Source organism: Gossypium arboreum, chromosome 2, assembly GCF_025698485.1.
Source record: "Gossypium arboreum isolate Shixiya-1 chromosome 2, ASM2569848v2, whole genome shotgun sequence".
Taxonomy (NCBI): domain Eukaryota; kingdom Viridiplantae; phylum Streptophyta; class Magnoliopsida; order Malvales; family Malvaceae; genus Gossypium; species Gossypium arboreum.
In genome coordinates this window covers 74330747-74348719 of record NC_069071.1, presented here as the reverse complement: position 1 = coordinate 74348719, position 17973 = coordinate 74330747, and positions in this window count along the sequence as shown.

Sequence of the window (17973 nt, the reverse complement as noted above, 5' to 3'; positions counted from 1 at the left end):
AAATTATTAATACCTCACATTATTCATTTTCAGCATAAAACTCAACCCTGGATAAAACGACCATTTTGCACCTAACCTTTTACAACTTTTACAAATTAGTACCTAGGCTCGTATAATGAAATGCATGTAGTTTTCTTGGTTACCCAAGCCTAGCCGAATATTTTTCATACTTATAGCAGCCAACATTTTCCTTCAATTCACAGTTTTCTACCCATTTTTACAACTTTTACAAAATGGTCCTTTAAGCCACTTCCATGAAAATCTACTTAGTAAAAGTTGTTTACTATCCTTTAAGCTCTCATATTCCTCTATAAATCATCAAAACACAAGCATCTTATGCATGGGTAAATTTCTAACCATGAACCCTAGCTTAAAATATGGGTAGAAATAGATAGAGCATGTTACGAGGATCTTAAAAATACTAAGAACATTAAAAACAGGGCTAGGGAGCACTTACTATTGAGCTTGAAAATGTTGAAACCCTAGCTATGGAGAACATATAGATTTTGGCAGCTATGGGGAAGAAGATGGCTGATTTTAGCTTTCATTTTCCCTTTTTATTAATTTAATTACCAAATGACCAAAATGCCCCTCCATATTAAACTTTCAAAATTTTTTCCATGCATGACCATTTTTGTCCAAAAACTTAGAAATTGGACAAATTGCTATTTAAGACCTCCTAATTAACAATCCAAAGCAATTTCATACAAATTTCTTCTAGAATCCAAGTTTTTTCAATTTAATCAATTTGGTCCCTAATTTCTAATTGGACACCTTATACTTGGAATTTCTTCATGAAACTTTAACACATGCTTATTTCCATATCCTAGGCCTTATAATAATCATAAAAAAATTATTTTAACTTCAGATTTGTAGTCCCGAAACCACTATTCTGACTAGGTCCAATTTTGGGATATTACATTTCTTCCCCTTTAGGGACTTTTGTCCTCGACAGTCTTACCAATAAACAAGTTCGGATATTGGCTCTTCATGGTTTCTTCAGATTCCTATGTAGCCTCTTCTACTCCATGTCTTTGCCATAATAATTTTACAAAGGTAATATTCTTGTTCATCAACTGTTTGACTTCTCGTGCCAAAATCTTAACCGGTTCTTCACCATAGGTCATATCCGATCTAATCTCAAATTTCGTCAGTGAAATCATATGATAGGGGCCTGATCTATATTTACGCAACATGGATACATGGAATACATTATGAATCTTTTCCAATTCAGATGGCAACACTAATCGGTAGGCTAATGGTGCAACTCTTTCAGTAATCTCATATGGTCCAATAAATCATGGACTCAATTTGTCCTTTCGACCAAATCTCAAGACCTTTTTCCATGGAGACACTTTCAAGAATACTTTATCTCTGACTTGAAACTCAATCTCTTTTCTTTTCAAATCAGCATATGAATGTTGCCTATCCGGTGTCGCATTCAAGCAATCACGTATCACTTTAAACTTTCCTTGAGTTCTGTCTAATACAGTAGAGTTCGGCACTTTCGGCCATACAATGCCTGTAATATCCCGAATTAGGGCCTAATCGGAATAGTGGTTTTGTGACCACAAATCCGAGATAGAAATAATTATTTTATAATTATTTTGAGGTTTATGATATGAATGCATAATTGTGTGAAGATTTCGTGAAGAAATTTTGGGCATAACGAGTTTAATTTAAAGTTAGGGACTAAATTGAATAAGTTGCAAAATTTGCATTCTAGAAGTTTTAGTATGAAATTACTTTGAAATATTAATTAGGAGGTCTTAAATAGAAATTTTACCAATTTTAAGTTCATGGACAAAATTAGGACATGGAAGGAATTTTTGGAAAGTTTAGTAGTAAGGGTATTTTGGTCATTTAGTTATTAAAATGAATTAAAAACAAAATTAAAAGCCAATTTTGTCCATCTTCTTCATTAGGCCGAAATTTCAAGGGTTCTCCATAGCTAGGGTTTGTTTCAAGCTTCCAAGCTCCATAGTAAGTGATTCCAAGCCCTGCTTTTAATGATTTTTACATTTTGAGATCCCAGAACTCGATAAAGCTTATGTTAGCAATAATTTAACCTAGGGTTTATATTTGGAAAAATACCCATAGGTGAAATTTGTGTATTTTGATGTTTTATGATAGAATATGAAGTTTTAAATTATGTTAGACAACTTGTACTACTCGATTTTAAGCAAAACGAGTAAAAGGGCTTAATCGGTAAAAATACCTAATAGTCACAAGTACATGTTAGAGTGAGAATTTGATGTTGCCATAGAAGAGAAAAGTGATCAGCATGTTGTAAAACATAAGAATAAGGAATAAAGTTTAATCCCGAGCCTAGGGGCAAAATGTAAATATGCAAAAGTTTAGGGGTAAAATTGTAATTTTGCCAAAATTTGAGTTAAGGATTAATTTGATAATGTGAGTATTAAATAAGCTAAATGTGTTATTTTAGATCAAGAAAGACGTGGAATCGACCTCAATCGAGAAAAAGAAAAGATTGTGGACTAAATTGCAAAATCCTTGTATTTTGGTACCAAGGTAAGTTCATGTGTAAATAATGTAGAATAATGGTTATTTTAAGTTATTGGTGTTAATTATATGTTATGCTGAATTTTATTATGAAATGTATGCTTTGTGGTTAATTTCAAATAATATGTAAATTATGTGAACTACTTGTTAAATATAATTGTTACCGAGTATTGATTTCGGCATTCTACTAAGACGGCAAGGATAAGTGTTCGAGGAAAAGCCCGCTTGAACCTTAGGAATAGATTAGGATACAAGTGACATGTCACTAGGATGGTTGAGCATCCGAACTCGTTGAGTTGAGTCCGAGTTCACTTATGGATGCGAATGTCCGAACTCGTTGAGTTGAGTCCGAGTTCGTGAGATGTAACTAGGCATCCGAGCTCGTTGAGTTGAGTCCGAGTTCACTTATGGATGCGAATGCCTGAGCTCGTTGAGTTGAGTCCGAGTTCGCTTATGGGCGGGTTACATGATTGCTTGATTGCATATATGGCACTTATGTGCAAGTTATCCATGTATCCAAATTATATTCGATGTGTTCAATCGGTAAAGCTCTACTCAAATGGAGGAATATTTGAGATGAAAAGAGACGATTGGTAAGTGATGTGAAATGGATATTTTGAACAGGTATGTATTTAACCCTCGGGTTGAGTATTGATACAACCACGATAAGGTAATAAGATGATGAAAATTATTAGAAATGTGACATGTGTTTTAGTGATGCATGCTAATGTTGATTGGTATGACTGTTTGTTATGTTACTTATTATTTGCATATGAACTTACTAAGCATTTATGCTTACTCCTCCTTCTTACTCATTGTAGTTTTGGCCAAGCCAGCTCAGAGTCGGGATAGGTCAAGGCTCACCACACTATCCTAAGACTTTTGGTAAAGGCTTGTAAATTTAAGTATGGCATGTATAGCAATATATCTATTTTGTGTAAATGATCTTATGGTATGGTAATGGAATGGTTGAGGAAATGTTTGATAATGATAAATTATGAAAATGGTTAGTTTAGATTATGTTTGATGATAAGGAAAAATTAATAAGATACTTAGTGTATAAAAACTCATCAAAAGGGATGAAATTTGCCATAAACAGGATAATGCAGCAACACTGATGCGAGTTTGAAAATTTACTAAAATCATAGAAATTGAATTTGGTGATGGAATACATATCAAATTGAATCTTATTATGTCTAGTTTCACATGAAATAAATGAAACAAGAAAAGGAATTATATGTTAGAAGATATTATAATTTTAGTGAAACAGGGTCATAGCAGTTTCTGAATCCTGCTCCAACTTTAGAAATTCACCATAAATTTTAAAGATATAATTAGGTAGTGTGTTTTATATTCTCAGAATCCTTATTGAGTCTAGGTTCAGGAGAAATAAACCTCATATTCATATGAAGTTTGTACAGAGAGAAATATGGTTCGTAGTAAACAGAGGTTAGACCAGTCAAGTCCTGAAACAGGGGTAACTTTAACTAATAAACTGTACTAAATGGCCCAACAAAAAATTCTATAAAAAAATTAGTAGATAGGTATATGAGTCTAGATTCAGGGAAAATTTACGGATCTTGATTTCAAGTTTTGTAACTTGAGATATGATTTTTCTTCTGAATGTGATGCAAGTAGCTTAAAAGCTGCGAATGTAGAAATAAATAATCCAAAGTTCTAAATATGTTAAATTAAGCTTAGTAACACCTCATACTCGACTCCGACGACGGTCTCGGGCGTGGGGGTGTTACAATGCCTCATAAGGCACCATTTTCAAACTCGTCTGGAAACTATTGTTATACGCGAACTCCACCAATGGTAAATATTTTTCCCAACTACCCTGAAACTCAAGAACGTAACACCGTAACATGTCCTCCAGAATCTGAATCGTCTACTCAGACTGACCATCAGTCTGCAGGTAGAATGCCATACTAAAACTCAACTTGGTACCCAAGGCTTCTTGTAGTTTCTTCTAAAATCTCGAAGTGAATCTTGGGTCCCTATCTAAAATGATCGACAACGATACCCCGTGTAATCTCACAATCTCAGTTATGTACAAGTCAGCCAATCTATCAAGAGAGAAATCTATTTGTACCGGAATAAAGTGAGCTGACTTCATTAGTCTATCAACCACAACCCAAACAACATTTTTCTTTTTCGGGGTCAATGGTAATCCTGTCCCACTTCCATTCGAGGACCATCACAAGCTGTAACAAACTCGAAGGTACTTGGTGTTCAACCTTGACCTATTGGCATATCAAACATTTCGATATAAATTTAGAGATATCTCTTTTCATACCATTCCACTAGTACATTGTCTTTAAGTCATTGTACATCTCGGTACTTCTTGGATGAATAGAAAAAAGGCTATCATGTGCCTCTTGAAAAATTTTTCGAATAAGTTCACTATCTTTGGGTACACATTCCCTGTCTCGAAACATCAAGCAACCATTTGGACCAATCCGAAAATCTGATTCCACGCCCGTCTCACATTGTGCTCTCTCGACTTGCAAGCTACTATCATTGATCTGACTACACAAATTTCCTGGAGAAATGTCGATCTGGCTCTTAACTCCACCAAAACCAAACCACCATCAGACAACGCCAATCGTGTGTTCATAGCCTTCAATGCAAACAAGGACTTCCTACTCAAGGCATCGGCTACTACGTTCACCTTTCCTGGGTGATAATCAATTATCAACTCATAATCTTTAATCAACTCTAACCATCTCCGTTGTCTCAAATTCAATTCCTTTTGATTCATCAAGTACTTCAAACTTTTGTGATTGGTGAATACATGACAAGTTTCACCATACAAATGGTGTCTCCAAATCTTCAAGGCAAATACAATGGCAACTAGCTCCAAGTCGTGTGTTGGATAATTTTTCTCTTATGCCTTTAGTTGCCTCGAAGCATAGGCTATCACTTTTCCCTCTTGCATCAGTACACACCTCTGTCCATTCAAGGACGCATCACTATAGACCATGAATTCTTTTCCCGGCTCGGGTTGCACTAAAACTGGAGCTTCTGTCAATAATGTATTTAATTTCTCAAAACTCTGCTGACACTTTTCTGACCATTCAAACTTAACATAGTTTTGTAGTAACCTAGTCAAGGGAGTTGCGATCATAGAAAATCATTTTACAAAGTCTCGGTAGTAACCGGCTAAGCCTAAGAAGCTTCTAACGTCAATTACATTCTTTGGCGGCTTCTACTCGATAATAGTAGAAATCTTATTTGGATCGACTCGAATGGCATCACCCGACACAATGTGACCGAGGAATCCAACCTCTCGAAGCCAAAATTCACTTTTGCTAAACTTAGCATATAGTTGCTTGTCTCATAAGGTCTGTAAAACAGTCCTCGAATGTTCAGCATGCTCAGACTCATTACAGAATAGATCAAATTATTGTCGATGAATACCACAACAAACTTGTTCAACTATGGTCAAAAAACATGATTCATTAAGTCTATAAACACAGCTGGGGCATTTGTTAGACCAAAAGGCATGACAAAGAACTCGTAGTAACCATACCTTGTCTTATAGTCAGTCTTAGGCACGTCTGACTCTTTAACTCACAACTGGTAGTAGTCGGATCTCAGATCTGTCCCTGAAAACACGGTGGCTCCTCTCAGTTGATCAAACAAATCGTCGATCCTTGGCAAGGGATACTTGTTCTTAGTAGTCACCTTGTTGAGTTGTCGGTAGTCTACACATAACCTCATCGAACCATCTTTCTTTTTTACGAATAATACGGGAGCACCCCAAGGTGAAGATCTCGGTCTTGCGAAACCTTTGTTAGTCAATTCTTGCAACTGTGATTTTAACTCCTTCAACTCAGTTGGGGCCATTCTATACTGATCAATAGAAATAGGCACCATTTTCAGTACTAGCTTAATACCAAACTCCACCTCTCTGATTGGAGGTAATCCAGGTAGCTCTTCTGGGAACACGTCTAGATATTCATAGACTATCAGTACCGACTCAATCTTCAACTCAGATTCATTAGTATTCAATATGAAAGCAAGGTAAGCTTCATACCCTTTTCTCATATACCTTTGAGCCAACATTGAGGTAATCACAATCGACGGTGCATTCAACTCATTTGAATCAACTCAGAGAGTTTCACTATTTGAGCATTTCAATTCAATACTCTTGCTACCACAATTTACAACCACCTCATGAATAGTCAACCAATCCATGCCAAATATTACATCAAACTCATCAAATGGCAAAAGCATAAGGTTAGCCGGAAAACAATGACCTTGTATCATCAAGGGACAATTCTTACAAACCTTATTTACTAAGACAGACTTGCCTAGAAGGTTCAACACCTTGATCACAAATTTCGTTGGTTCCACAAACATATTCATGCTAGACACCAATTTCATGCAAATGTATGAATGGGTCGATCTCGGGTCAATCAAGGTAATAACATGAGTATTATGGAGAGAAAATGTACCCGTAATGACATCAGGAGCTAAAGCTTCCTCTCTAGCGCGTATAGCATAAGTTCTCGCCGGGGCTCAAACCTCAGATTTTGCAGTAGAATCCTTTGTAACAATTCGACTACCGCTAGCACTTCCAGGATGTCGTGGAGGTCTACTTCAGGAGTGGGAGCACTCGGTTTCGGGGCTGCTGAAACCTCTCTATCAACTCGTTTTGAACAGTTTCTAATAAAGTGGTCAAGAGAACCACACCCATAGCATGCTTCGTTCCTCATCCAGCACTCTCCAAAACGGACTTTATTGCAACTTTTAAACCTCAGCTTTTGATCTCCCACACTTCCCACACTAGCAGTCATGGGGGAAGAAGACTTCGGGTTGTAACGCTTAAAGCTTCTTGCTCTACCCAAATATCCCATCGGTGCAGTGGAGCGTTCCTGATGACTTCTTGATTTCTTTGTGGAGAACGAGTGCGTCTTACCGCTGGATCTCTTACTTGAAACTTGAGCTTCTCTCTTTGCTTACTTTCTTTCATTATTTAGCTCTTCGACCTTCTTGGCTCGATCGGCTAACGTAGCCAATTCCCTTATTTCAAGGATCCCAATTAATAGTTTAATTTCCTCATTCAGACCTTCTTCGAAACGCTTGCACATTTCTACGTCCTTTGGGATCCACTTTTTTGCATACTGACTTAGTCTTATGAATTCTCTTCCATATTCTGACACAGTTCTATTTCCTTGTTTGAGTTCCAGGAACTCCTTTCGCTTCTGATCTAAGAACCTTTGACTAATATACTTCTTTTTAAATTCCGCTTGAAAGAATTCCTATGTAATGCTCTCTCTTGGTGCCACCGAGGTTATAGTCTTCCAACAGTGGCATGCAATGTCCTTCAATAGAGGCACCGCGCATTTCAAGCTTTCCTAAGGAGTACACGACAGTTCGTCGAGAACTCGCATGGTATTCTCAAACCAAAATTCAGCACGTTCTGGATCGTCATCAATCATGGCCCTAAACTCTTCAACCCCATATTTCCTAAGTTTTTCAACCGGAGCCTTTCCCAATCTAATTGGTTCAAAAACCCGTGGTACCTCATCAGGTTAGGTAGCAGGTGGGGGTGGACGTGGTATTTCAGGGCAGTTTCTCAGGTATTCCCCAAATCACTCATCCATCATCTTGAAAAAGGCAGCTCTCGCCTCTTCCCAACTTTCAGACATAGGCTTTCTATTACTCCTAGAAGTAGCTCGTTGTACGAAATCTGGAGCATTGCTCTCGGCTCCCTCGAACTCATCTTAGGCTTGACTGGAAGACATTACTATATACAAATACAATTTAAATGGTTAGGAGATGTCACACTATCATAACTTGTATAATGGCATGTATAGCTCAACAATACGTGCTACGTTAGTCTGAGAATCGACTAAATCGTAGCTCTGATACCAATAAATGAAACGTCCCTTACTCGTACCCAAGACTGGGACAAGGTATGAGGCATTACCATACACAACCATGAACATTTTGGGAAGAACGAGTTATAAAATTTCATTTCAATTTAAAACCAATTGAACAAAATCATATTGTCCCTATTATGTGCCTACAAGGTCCAAAACATGCGTTAAAAGCGGTCCGGGACTAAACTGAAAACTTAAGAAAATTTTAGAAAAATTTTCATGTTTAAGCCTCACACGCCCGTGTGGAGGCAATGCACATGACCGTGTGCTTGGGACACGCCCGTGTCCTATACCCGTGTCGAATTATTTTTCATTTCAAACCTACAGAGGTTTTCACACGGCTGGGCATACGCCCGTGTCCCTAGCCTATGTCCCTCACATGGCCATTACACGATATGTCACAACCCGTGTTCAAAAATGTAGACATTCTGTTTATGACATCATCATTCATTTAGGAGCATATGGCCAAGGCACGCGCTCGTGGCCAGAAGCCGTATCCTCCACATGGCCGTGTCTCTACCCGTGTGTTTACTACCATGGGTACTGCCCTAAAATTCTAGGTGCAAGGGACACACGACCATACAACACGCCCATAGGGACTGACCGTGTGTCACACACGGTCTAGACACATGCCTGTGTGTCTACCTGTGTGGACCTTTTTAAAGTCTATTTTCCAAGCCTTTGGTCACCCTCAAACATCCATACACATTAATATACTTCTTGGACATTTATCATGGTATAAATGTACACTTTAAACCTTCTTGGCCAAGGTCATGCCTGTTACTTCATGTCCTTTTTTAACCTATATTAATATTACCTCTTTGTGTTAGGGTTAACATTTCAAAAATCCCATTTTATACTTGGCCCATTTATAACCCATGCCAATTATGGCATAAATCATTTCTAAATGATTTGGCCATATTACACATGTTCATTCATGGTATATCATATCAACCATCAAAAGAAACGTTCGAGCATAAACATGCACAATTAGTAGGTTTACAACCTACATCAATATGAGCCATATGTCATGGCCATATACAAAATGAATAAGCATTTAATTTAAGCCTTTACTTTGGCTAGCCAAATGACACATATAACAAAAATGACCAAGAATCCTATACATGCCATTATAACAAAATAAAAGTTTTTATATACCAAAGCAAGACAAGTTGATAGTGTGATCGAAGCTTCAACTATCTTTCAATCTTCACGAGTCTGCCAGGTCTGTAAGACAAGGGAAAAGAGAAGGGGGTAAGCATTAACATGCTCAGTAAGTTCGGATAACTGGAAGGCAAACTTACCAGTTGTTTAGCATACAACCATATTAGATATTCACTCCAACAAGTATAATATAATTTCCTTATCATATACACTCGATCATCAAGTTAGTCTCATGTCAATACGTTTGACATCTACTTTTACAAAATGGGCTTTTAAGCCACTTCCATGAAAATCTACTTAGTAAAAGTTGTTTACTATCCTTTGAGCTCTCATATTCCTCCATAAATCATCAAAACACATTCATCTCATGCATGGTTAAATTTCTAACCATGAACCCTAGCTTAAAATATGGGTAGAAATAGATAGAGTATGTTACGAGGATCTCAAAAATACGAAGAACATTAAAAACGATGCTAGAGAGCACTTACTATTGAGCTTGAAAATGTTGAAACCCTAGCTATGGAGACCATACAAATTTTGGCAGCTATAGGGAAGAAGATGGCTGATTTTAGCTTTCATTTTCCCTTTTTTATTAATTTTATTACCAAATGACCAAAATGCCCCTCCATACTAAACTTTCAAATTCTTTTCCATGCATGCCCATTTTTGTCCAAAAACTTAGAAATTGGAAAAATTGCTATTTAAGACCTCCTAATTAATAATCCAAAGCAATTTCATACAAATTTCTTCTAGAATCCAAGTTTTGCAATTTATTCAATTTGGTCCCTAATTTCCAATTGGACACTTTATACTTGGAATTTCTTCATGAAACTTTAACATATGCTTATTTTCATATCCTAGGCCTCATAATAATAATAAAACAATTATTTTAACTTCAGATTGTGGTCCCAAAATTACTATTCTGACTAGGCCCAATTTTGGGATATTACATATTGGATTGAAAAATGTTATATTATAAGATGACTTGTTGAATTGAGTTATGAATTTTGGTTGTTGGGATATAATTGAAATTTTATAGAAAATTTGTTACTTAGTAAATGTGCAAGTAATGCTTCGGATTATCTGATGAGGCACTGGGTGCCGATTTAATCAATGAGCACTGGGTGTAATTGCATTACTTCAGCTTGTCTGATGAGGCACTAGGTGCTAGACGTATCGATGAGAGTTAAGTGTAAATTATTCACTTCAAAAGACTGGTATGAAATTTGGAGTATGGTTTGTTATTACAGTATAAATAATACATTTGGTATAATGTCATGTTTTAACAAAATCTTGAAGTTCTCATTAAAACTTCTCGTATTGATATTGCTTATAGTGATATCTTTGTACGGATTACTCAATGTTCAGTTGTTTTAGTGCATAGGTTAGGTTAAATATGTGATCCTATACATTGATTTCAGCATCCAATGAAGATCCTGGACTTAATAATGATGGTGACCTTCCTTATTAGTTAACTGGCATGTACCTAGGGGTGTCATTTTGTATCTTGAATATGTTTTATTTTGGTTGATCACAAGTTGAACTTATATGGTGTTTGAATTTTAATGTCTATATAGCATGTATATACGTGAGAATGATAGCATTATGGTAATCTATGACTGAAGCATTTGGATGGGCAATTTTCAATGTGGATAATGGAATTAAGATGATTGAGATTTTAAGGATGTTTTGATATGAAAATTAGATGTTAATACATGTTATAATGCATGCTTGAATGACTTATAATGGTTTATGTCACTTTATTATGTATTGGTGCCAATGAGGCATATTGGTTAAATGTTTAGAATGATGAATTATGATATGTTTGGCATGGTTTGAGAATGCTTGGTATAGCTTTAAAGATGGTTAAATGCATGTGAATAATCTAATTGTAAAGTTGAATTGAAAAATTACACAAAAAGGTACATTTAGGTTCCACACAGGCTGGCATACGACCGTGTGTCACACACGGGCTAGTGACACGGTCGCGTGATCACTGGAAGGTAGGAAACCTTTAATCCACACGGGCACAGTGAGCTACACGACCATGTGACCCTTGTTTGTAAAATTTTACTTCTTTTTGAAAAATTTCTAGTTTGATCCTTATTAGGGGTTGCAAAAATTCGATTCGATTCGAAAAAATTGAAAAAAAATTGAATTTCGAATTATTCGAACCTAGTTAATCGAGTTAATCAAATTAATCGAATCAACTCTAATTTTTTTTGAATTTCAAGTTCGAGTCGGGTTGAATTCTCGAATTCGAATAACTTGAATAATTCGAATGAACCGAATATAAACTATATTTTTTAATTTTTTTTAAATTTTAGGCTTTTACTAATTACTTAACCCAATTACCCCTAAGCCCAAATATTTTATTTTATCCCATTTCCCCACCCCAACCCCAAGCCCGTCTGCCCAAAACTTTATTTTCCAGAACATAGTTCCTCCTCCAAATCAAACCCGCATGCCATGCCCCAGCCAATTCCATCTTCCAAAGTCCAAACCAAACCCCAAATCAATTCTCTTATTCTCTCCAGACACATCCATACCATTTCCATGAAAATCAAATTTTAAAATCTATTTTTCTCAAAAAAAACCCTAAAATGAACACTTCTTCGGTTCTTCCTTCTTCTTCTTCTATTTCATTCAAAGCTTCAAATCAAAATCCTTAGTCCTTACCTCTAAACCGAGCTGCTGTTCCTTCTGACAGAGGCACTTTGTTCTCTTCCATTTTAAGCTCGAAGTTTTTGCATCTTTAAGGTTTGTCTTGACTCTTGAAATATTTTTGAATTATTGAATAATTTTTCGCTCTATTTTCATCTCTATTTAAATTCTTGAAACATTTTTGAATTATTAATTATTTTAGCTCTATTTGCATCTGTTTCAGTTTCGCTTTCGCTCCATTGAATGATTTTCGGCTCGTTCTATTTTCCTTCTCCATTTACCTATTTGTTGTTGTGGAGAAGGTTACAATTTATTTAGGGAAAAAGAAACTGAATTTGTGGGGATTTACCATTTGGAAAGGAAAAACAAAATCTTGAAAACTGTGTTTTGATTCAATGGTTTTTATTTGGATTTACTTCTGGAAAGGGAAAACCCAGACCCATAAGATTTTTTTTATCTGGATTTATTTGATGGATCTATTGGAAAACAACGGTTGTAATGTGTTATTAAGTATTATCTAAAGAAGTAAAAATACTCACATCAATTTTTACAGTTTGATTGAAGTTTTATTTCTTGAAACTCGTATGATTTTCTCGTTAGATTTTTATAATATTTAAATTAAGAAATTATTAATTCATAAGGATATTACTGTTTCCTAGGGTTTACTAATTTATAAGAATTTTTTAAAACTTAGTTAAGTAATTTTGTATTACTGGTTCAAGTTATAATTAGTAAATTCTCGTATGATTTTTATCCTAATGAATTAGCTAATTTTTCTTCAATGATTGAAGAAGAAAAACCTACAGCAGTTAGGGGTTTACTAATTAATAAGAATTTTTTAAAACTTAGTTAATTAATTTTTATTATTGGTTCAAGTTGTAATTAGTAAATTCTCTTATGATTTTTATCCTTATGAATTACCTAATTTTTCTTCAATGATTGAAGAAGAAAAAACCTACAGCAGTATGGGGGTTCAGGGGATTTTAATTTTAGCTTTATCCATTGATGTACAATAACTCTTAACAAATATTTATAAGAATTAGTATCCTTATGAATTAGCTAATTTACTAATTACAACCCCAATTGATTTTACTAATTACCAAAAACAAAAATTGAACCAAGAATCGCCAATTAACCAAAAAAGCAGATGTTCATAAAATAATTTGAAAATGAAAAATCTATGTTCGGTAGATGTAGAATTATAGATTATAGATTTTTAGTAAGAAACTGGGCTACCTAACTAGGGTTGACCTATTGATAGGGTTTACTTTTCTAAAAGTAACAAGACACATTTTTAATTGAAATTTTCATCTTTTTCCTTTTTTTTTGTTTAATTTATGCTATTGTACTATTATATTAATTAATTTTTAATTTAACCAATTTATTAAGTTTGATTTTAAATCAATTATTGGTCATGGTTAGTGATTGCAACAAATGTTTACTTGTAGATGAGTGATCCAAAGTGAGATGGTTCAACTCAAAGTTCACAAAATTCTTCCCTAAGTAAAGATGATCAAACAACAACCAAGGAAAATGTTCGAAAAAAGATTACTCCAAGGTCAGCTTGTTGGAACCATTTCACCAAATTTGTGACTAAAGAGGGGGAGAAGAGAACAAGGTGCAATACATGTGATGTTACTTACACCATGGAATCAACTTCGGGTTTTACAACGAATATGAATAACCATTTGAAAACATGCCTAAAAAGACCTCGAGGTAATACTTCCAATTCGAAGCAATCAGAATTAGCATTTGTGAAGGTTAGCCAAGAAGCAACAGATTTATCAACTTGGGTGTTTGATAAAGATGCTGTTAGAAAAGCATTAGTTCGTATTATGGATGAACTACCTTTTAAAATTGTAGAGGGAGAGGATTTCAAAGACTTTCTTTCTATAGCATGCCCACGGTTTTGTCTTCCATCTCGTTGGACAATTAGAAGGGATTGTCTTGATTTATTTAACTCCATGAAGAGTGTGATGAAGAATTGTTTTGAAAAAGATATAAGTAGAGTTTGTTTGACTACAGACACTTGGACTTCATTGCAGAGAATATCTTACATGGTTTTAACAGCACATTGGTGGATGATGAGTGGAGGTTGCAAAAAAGGATTATAAAATTTTGCCCAATATTCGCTCATAGAGGTGAAAGCATAGGTCAAGCCATTGAAAAATGTCTTCGAGATTGGGGGATTGAGAGGGTCTTCACTATTACGATTGATAATACATCCGCCAATAGTGTTTCCATTGAATATTTGAGAAAGAAATTCAATCATCGAAATGCTTCTGTTACAAATGGAAAATTTATTCATATGAGATGAGTTGCACACATGCTTAATCTCATTGTGCAATATGGTATTAAGAATGCTTCTGTGTCTGTGGATCGAGTTAGAGGTGCTGTGAGGTATATAAGAGCATCACCATCGAGGTTGACAAAATTTAACCAACGGGTAAAAAAAGAAATGATAGATAGTAAGGCTCAATTGTGTTTAGATGTGCCTACTAGATGGAACTCAACATATATGATGTTAAAGGTGGCCGAAAAATATGAGCGTGCATTTGAATCATATATACATGATGACCATAATTTTTTTCTTGACCTTACTGCTGGAGATGGAGTTCCTACATTTGATGATTGGGAAATTGTTCGAATAGTTATGAAAGTATTGGAGCCTTTTTATCATCTTACATTGAAGGTGTCTGGATCTTTGCATGTTACCACTCATTCACTTTTTGAAGTATTGATGGATGTGCATTGTAACACCCCATACCCGAGTCCGCTGCCGAAATCGGACACGGAGGGTTAACGGCTTAAACCATTCACTTTCACAGTCCATTTTAAAAATTTTCTAGGCAGTTGGCTAACCGCGTCACTGTCACTTTAAAAAAATCATATCTTGAGTTCCAAAACTCGAAAACCAGTTTCGTAATTTTTCCCTGAAACTAGACTCATATATGCATCTACAAATTTTTTTCTAGAATTATTGGTCAGGCCAATTAGTACAGTTTATTGGTTAAAGTCTCCCCTGTTGCAGGGATCGACTACACTGACCTTCGTGCGTTACGAATTGGATATATCCCTGTACAGGGCTTCAATACTGATGCCGTTTGTTTCTATAGAAACTAGACTCAAAGAGGAATCTATACATATATGGCATGACTCCTAATTATCTCTGGTTAATTTACAATGAATTTCCAAAGTTGGAACAGGGAATCCAGAAACCGTTCTGGCCCTGTCTCACGAAAACTTAAATATCTCTTAACATACTGTTCATATGATCGTTTCGTTACTTTCCTATGAAAATAGATTCATCAAGGTTCGACTACATAATTTATTCACTATTTAATTCCCTTTCTACTATTTTTAGTGATTTTCACATTCACGTCACTGCTGCTACCAGCATCTATTTTAAGGTAAACTTTACCTATTTCATGATCCTCCATGGATCAACTAGAGTTTGTCATACATATACCAAAAGTGATCATGAATGACCATTCCCATGGCTAACCGTTACCAACATTTCCATACCTCTTGACAAACAACATACAACGATTATAATGCTATGATCAAAGTATATCTAAGCCATTTTCGCATGGCTATCCAAATTTACACAAAACCGAAGGGTACATGACCTACACCAAAAGGGTAGTCCTATACATTAACCAAGATATCCTCTCACTACTAGTCTATTCTATACATGCCATAAGATATTCCAAAACATAGCAGTACCAAACAAAGGATAGTGATAGTGTGACTAGTTGTTGACGATCCCCGAGCCTGTAGCTTCCAAATGAGATCTATAAAACAGAGGAAACAAAGTACACCTGAGTAAGCATTACAATGCTTAGTAAGTTTCAAGCAAGGTCAACAGATAACAATCAAGTTATAACATAGTTGTTCGTATTTCTATTTCACTCTTCCTTCTGCATACCACCCTTTATCCAAATATGCACATCTCATCATAATCATAGGAATAGTCTCATAGATTGCTCTCAGTATACATCACATAACTACCTTATGGTTTAGTTTAAATCAAGCTCACATATAAACTTGGAGTACATACTGCTTAACCTTTCAGATTATGTATTTTTATAAGCAATTCTTATAAAAGAAGTCTTACCGGACATAATCTCCACACGTAGTCATCGGGTCTTACCGGTCATAATCTCCACACGTAGTCATCGGGTCTCACCGGAACATATTCCAAGTTTCATGTACATTTAATCACATGTTACAACATTCACATTAGCCATTCAGCTTTGCCACATATGCATATCACACATATATTTTACATTAGCCATTAGGCCTTATCACATATACATACACTTTCACATTCACCACATCGGCCATTAGGCCTTATCACATATACATACACTTTCACATTCACCACATCGGCCATTAGGCCTTACATACACTTTCACATTCACCACATCGGCCATTAGGCCTCATCACATATACATCCACTTTCACATTCATCACATCGGCCATTAGGCCTTATCACATATACATACACTTTCACATTCATCGCATTGGTCATTCGGCCTTATCACACACATATGTATATCATACATATTTCATATTTTTCTTGTACATCAATTTCAGCAATAGCTTATAAGCAACTCAAATAGTTTCATCAAAGTTTACAACAAAATCACATATTCACTACAAGCAGTTTTTCTGACCAACAGTCACTAAGTTGTTTATAACTGGAGCTACAAAACTCAAAATCAATTGCCGTTAATTTTCCCCGAATGTAGACTCATGTATCTTTCACCCATAAAATTTTCAGAATTTTATGTTTGGCCAATCAATACTAGATTTTTCTTAAAGTTTCCCCTGTTTCACTGTTCAACTAATCTGACCACTCTTCGCTACGAATCGAATTTTTCATTGTACAGAATTCATAATGTGTTCTATTTGGTTCCATTTGAAACTAGACTCATTAAGGAGTCTAAGCATATAAATCTTATCTTATAACCATTTTTTACAAATTATAATGATTTTTCAAAAACAGAACAGGGATTTTGAGTCATTCCGACATCGTCTCCGCACAACTTTAAATATACCTTCATAGGAAATTCCTTTGCTTACATAGTTTCTTTTATAAGACACTAGATTCAATAAGCTTCATTTTCATATTTTATTCAACTTCGAACTCGCCTTCTACAATTTTTGGTATATTTTCAAAGTTACAACACTGCAGTAACTCAAATCATCAAGACTAGTTCGGACTTAAACTATATAAATTCATCCTTCTCGCTACTAAGTTTATACAATCTTCAAGTATACTAAAGTAAAGTTCAAACACTTGAGAACTTACCTCGGATACTGTTGAACAATTTCAAAACAGCTATTCAATTATATTCGCCTTCCGCTATGCAAGATTGATTCCTTGAGCTCGTGAACTAAATCAACCAATTCAACAACTCAATTTACATTCGGCAATGTCATCACATACATAACAAAATTAGATTTATTTCTTAAACCATCCCGCAATTCACCTTCCAAGAACCTTGATTCACTTTAAGCTAAACCACTTCATGGTATACATTTACACATTCGGCTAATATAAACAAGGTTAGCACTTAGCAAAAATAATTTCTTTAACATTTTAAATTTCATTCGGTCTAATCTCCATATCAACTACTAATTCACAATGAGAATCAAATCCAAAATCAGCTACTATAATATATATCTAAATGCCATGTAGCTACTTAGTTGATTATCAATT